Here is a 6000-nt window from a genome sequence, read left to right on the forward strand (position 1 = left end):
GAGTGTCAATGATTTCAATGCTGGCAATGTCTTATTAATGTAATCCAATGTATCTTAGGCACAACAGAGAGAGCAGTTGTCGCTTGCGCAGGGTGAGTTTGCCACATCGTACTTTGTGAGCCAGGACAAGCTGAAAAATTATCAGATGATGTCTCCAAGGCTGTGATGTAACTGCCCTTCTCTATCCCTCTTCTCCAAAAAGTTCTCCCTGCCACCACCCCCTACCCCCTTGGCTTCACCTATACAGCCTTCAAGTGAGTTTACTTCCATTTATGTACAATTCCTGACAACTTATAAAATGGACATTCCTCTGTAAAGATCTCTCTATTAGGATTTCAGTTTGGATCGAGAGTGTACTTTTGAATTAAATCTCATGATTTTTCCCACTTCCAGTGCTTTGGTTCACATTGTGGAGTGGTTTCAGTGTGCATGAACTGGATTCCTCTCAAATGAAATTAAACTAGAGGAAGCACTCAGGAACACAGTTAATGCATTCCAGCTGCAGGTGATCATTCATCTAGGTTACCAGAGCAAAGCATATTGAAGTAAAAACCCTTAAAACATCTATAGTGTGGACATTGGGCCCTCAGCCCCAACTGCTTCTCTCTGCAGATCTGTTTTTCTTGGTCCTCATTACTTGCTAATTTAGAGGTAAGCAATTCAATAGGAACAATTTTAAATATGGAAAAAGACCAGAAGATGATCCATGTGAAGCTGAGGATCTGATTCTCAACTGAATAAGAAAAAGAGAGACTATGTTTGGAAAATATATCTATACTTCTGAGACAGATGGCTGCTGTGCAGGTTAAGTTTTTGTGGATACTTGATCTGCTTTTACATTTTCTGTTGTGTGTGTTGTTTGGAGTTCTCTATTGAAAAAGCATTTCTTACAGATGAAGGCAGGATCAAATTCTAAATCTGAAGGATCCATGACACCATAAATAGCTAATCTTAATTTCTTTTATCATCATCTTGACCCTTCTATTCTATTTTAATATACTATATGGCCTAGATCCAAAATCTTCTGAAATCAATAAGGAACTGCGACTTTCTTGGCCCTAGTATAATACTCAAGAGTATTGGAATTAAATTAAAAAAAAAAAACAAACCAGAAACAGGAGAGAGCCATCATAGAAGTGGATAGTACTGTGTTCAGTGTTTGTGAGTTATTGAAATTCTCTTCAGCCAGACTTGTCGCTCCAACCTTTTTGTCAGTTGCAGTTTAATTACTTTCCACCAGTTGCTGGTTTTCAATTTCTTATCCATTTTCTCCTATGGGAGAGGCAGATTGCATAATGACATCTGCACTGTACGTGCTGGTTGTCATACGTGTTTGTTTCTACGTTGATGTTTGCACTTTTTCCTTGTTCAGTTGTGCATGCTTAACATTTAAATGCTAAATCCATATTGATTTATAGAGAACTTTTTAGACTTTAGATGCAGGGAATTGCAATTTTTAGGGAGTAGCTGCATAACTGCTGGCAAGAACTAAGTTTCAGAATTACTTTGCCCCTTAAAAATTCACTTCCAATGAAACCCCAGTGGGTTTTCTTATTTATTGGTTTAAGGAATTAAGTGCCTTCCATTAAAGTCCTGGGTTTTGAGTTTATAAGTGCTGGACATCAACAGACAGATTGTTATAAAAGAGAATTGCAAGTTCTCAGCATCTTTGAAACCAAATCATTAGGTTCTTACTGCACTACTAACTATAAATAGCACAATACTCTTGAAAAATCAATATATAGGCAATGGAAAGCATGAGAAGATATGAGAGTTTTCTGTCTGAGATGGATATTTGTTGGGTTGTGTAATATGCAACTGTGTAGATGGTATTAAAATAAGACAGATCTGGAATCAACTATCAGTTACACAGGACGTAAGATGAACCAAAGAGCTCAAAATAAAATTTTCAACTCCAAAATCTGTATGGGAAATGTAAGCTAATGTATTTAGCCATTCTAGAAAAGCTTCTCTCATGATTACTAGGAAGATCTTGACTGCATAATGCAAAAAAGTAATTGTTATGTGTACTATGCCATACTTTCCAGTCTAATTTATTCATGTTAATTCCTTATTTTATAAATTGTCTGTCAGCCACCTAAACTACAAAGTAAATATGTTCAAGACAAGAGAAAATCTGTTGTAGAGCTGCAGTGTTATCTTGCATCTATTTAATGTCCAAGTGGAGAATGATACAGGATAGGTCTTTATGAGGAGAGATCAGAACAGTGCCCGAGTCTGTGCTGTCAGGGTTTTAGATAAGTGTTTTTATCTTCAGTGGAAGATAACCTGCAAAATATTCCTTACACAATATAATTACAACTAACAGTTTTTGTGCTCTTGCTGTCCTCCAAATAAATCAATTTCATGCCTGTGTATAAACATCAAAATCAAGTTACAGATTAGTGTTACTTCAAAGAATGTTGCTTGAAAACTGCTTGTTTGCTTTGAATGTTGTGATAAATTCAAATTGTTCAAAAGTTCTATGAAAGCAAGCATAAATTGTATTAGAGTGCACTTGCCATGACACTGAATGGTTATGAACATTAAGCAATAACTTACCATTCCTCAACATGCTGATTGTACAGAAATTAAAAAAAAAAAAAGTAGGTTTTCAAATCAATGTTTGCAATTAAAACTTCAAGAAATGGTTTCACTGTTCTTTTGCATGTGTGTTTGTCATGGTGAAGAAAAAATTAGAATGTGACCTATTTATTAGTAGTAGCATGTTTCTAGTCCTTCTTTTGGTATTGTTTTATGTGATTTCAGACATTGTGATGGAAAAATCTTTCTGTGTTCTTTCAAAAGTTTAAGTGGTTATTTGTGGTCCCATAGTGTTCCAGAGCTGGGTTTGGGGAATTTATTTTGCGGATGCCCTCATTTCTGTTGAGTTCTTCCTGAAGGAAGGCAATCAGTTCTGTAGAAAACTTCCCCTATGGACTTTGCAGTATGTTAGCAACTGTCAGAGCATAGAATTCAGATTCTCCCCCATCTCAAGGATTTTAAGTTGTTCATTGCCTTCTGACTTGAATACAAGAGAGCATGCATAGGAATCTAGAAGATTAAATAAAGAAAAGATATTTGAAAAGGAATGTGTGCCCTGTTACTATGTCGTGGTTTAACCCCAGCCAGCAACTAAGCGCCACACAGCCGCTCGCTCACTCCCCCCACGGTGGGATGGGGGAGAGAATCAGAGGAGTAAAAGTGAGAAAACTCGTGGGTTGAGATGAAGACAGTTTAATAGGTAAAGCAAAAGCCGCACACGCAAGTAAAGCAAAACAAGGAATCCATTCACTCCTTCCCATCAGCAGGCAGGTGTTCAGCCATCCCCAGGAAAGCAGGGCTCCATCATGCGTAATGGTTACTTGGGAAGACAAATGCCATCACTGTGGGGTGGGGTGAGAAGCAGAAAAGGCCTTGACTCTGTGTCAGCACTGCTCAGCAATAACGAAAGCATCTCTGTGTTGTCAACACTGTTTCCAGCACAAATCCAAAACATAGCCCCATGCTAGCTACTGTGAACAAAATTAACTGTATCCCAGGAAAAACCAGCACATACTGATACCAAGAATGGAAGATACGATGCAAAGATTCTCTGAGTTTTTCTACACTGTTTTAGACTTTGTATTGGATTTGAAATTCATTCTAGGTTTCTCAGAAAGTTTGCCATGACTCTCAGCTTTTAACTGAGCCTAAATTGATGCAGAGTCATTTTTACCTGTGTAAAGTATTGATACTTCATCTCGGCCTCATCTGGAGGTGTTTGGTTTTTTCCTCTTAAAGTGGAAAACGTACATTTTTCCAGTCAGAGCTCAAAACTAGTGATGAATGTGTAAGATATTTAAGAGTAGGTACTGATTAATGTGTGCAGCGTTCTAAAGTACTCTGTATTTTTCAAACTTTGCTGTTGCGAGAAAAATTAAACATATATATTGTATTCTTTTGGGTTTCAGCTGGAGCTAGAACTTATGATTTGGCCTGCTTTTTTAATTAAAAACAAAAACAAGCAAGATTTTACACCGATGCCTGCTGAACAAGTCTGGGGTTGTCATTATTCTTCAGTAAGAGAGTTCAATTAATTTGTAGTTGTTCTTTTTTCCTAGAGAAACACATGTGACTGGCTGTTGGATGGTTTCCTCTGAATTGATCTGGCAATTAATTCAGACACCTGGTGATTATTTTTCTAATATGGGCATGCTGTTTTGAAACCTGGGTGCTAGAAAATATGATCCTATTTGATAAAAAGAAATATTTAATATTGGCCTATTTAAACATTACTTCCTTTCTCTTCTAGCTGAAAAAAGCGTTTGATGTATTGTCAGTTGTCTTTGAATATATTGTAAGTAGATTTTTTTTTTATTTTAGTCAGTTTTTCAAGAGAACAAGTTTGTTATGATACAGATTTGGTTAGTTTAAGATATAATCCCACAGAAACAGACTAATTCTTGACTGTGCAAACCAGCTGTTTCAACTCTACATGTACAAGCTATTGAATACTTTTTAGAAAACTTTCAATTTCATTTAAATGATTTTTTTTTAAAAAGGCTGATATAAACAAATACTGAACAGCCAATCCTAAATTTGAGGCACTGGCAAAAGATAGTTCAAGAGGGGGCATATAACTCTGTTTAGAAGGGGCACGTCTGACACAGTTACTTATCTGTAAAATAGGACTGGTTATACTTTTTCTTTCTTGTCCATCTAGACTGCACAATCCAAGTTAATCCCACCTAGCTTTAAGGTCTAAGTCAGAAGCTTTGTCTAAATTAAGAGTTTAACCACTTCCAGGTAGTGATTCTTTCCATCTGAAATCCTCTGAGGATTTGTCTAGCTGTTCAGGGAATGTAAACATCTGATATGCACATGTTGATTATGTAAATTGGAAGTCTAAATAGGTGGGACAGGTATCCAGGCCTCCACTTTTAAGGGCATGAATAAAATGACCACAAAATACTTTCAGGGTCTAGAGGCTTAAGTGTTACAAACAACACTTGAATGAAGGAAAGAAAAGTGTGAAAGATGAGTTGGAAACACTCTGAAAAATAGAAGGATAGGACAAGGAATTCACTTCTTGTTTTAGGCCTAGCTGCTAATGACTGAGACCAAAAGCTGGGTAATCCAGAAAGAAAAGACCTAAAATACCTAAAATACTCTCTGTTAAAGCAGTGGCAGCATATCTCATTCAGACATACTCCACTGTGACATTCTACCACAGACTCCACAGCCCTGTTCTGCTGTTTCATTTTGTGTCATGATGATAAGATAATGCGCCCTCCATAGAGTTGCATTCACATAGATTTACTTTGACTTTGGAAGCAGCCTCCACAGATTTGCATTGATAATATTGCAAAAGGTTTCTCATAATCGTACTTCCTTTCCAGAAAATGATCTGACACCTAACAGAAGTTTATTATGAGATCACAAATGCTGAAGGTTGAATCCAGTATATTTTCCACATCTATAACAGCTGCCAGTCAGCCAGCTTCCATTTGTGCCGTTTTTACAACAGGAAAAGCACGGCATAGTTTACATGCAAAGGGCCTATTTCACCTTGGTAAGTTCAAGGATATAGGGACTTACACTGGCTTGATCCACCAAGAACCACTGTGGTGGAAGAAGATTCTCCCCACAGAGTTGTTTCTATTGTCTCCCTCCCTCTTGTTGTATTTAGAAAAGGGAGGGGGGGGGGGGGCAGTTGTAGTGTATAATCTTTCTCTAGGAATTCTCTGGACAAACAATGATACAAGGTCATGTCTTCTACATCTGGACAGCTAAAATCTGCCTTTCAGACCTTGCTGTAAGGATGCTTACATAATGAGAGTCTTCAGCAGCGTTGTACCACTGTGTCCTTTTCTCATCAACTTTGTCTTTCCATTTGAAAGGTTTTACTAAGTGGCTGGTGCAGGCGGAATTTCAATTACTCATCAATGGTGAGGAAACTGCGGTCATCCCAGCACATGCAAAAAGCAGTCAGCTTTCATAGCTATAGTGAAATTGTTT

The sequence above is a fragment of the Aptenodytes forsteri genome, unplaced genomic scaffold (genome assembly GCF_000699145.1).
Source record: "Aptenodytes forsteri isolate BGI_AS27 unplaced genomic scaffold, ASM69914v1 Scaffold8, whole genome shotgun sequence".
NCBI lineage: Eukaryota > Metazoa > Chordata > Aves > Sphenisciformes > Spheniscidae > Aptenodytes > Aptenodytes forsteri.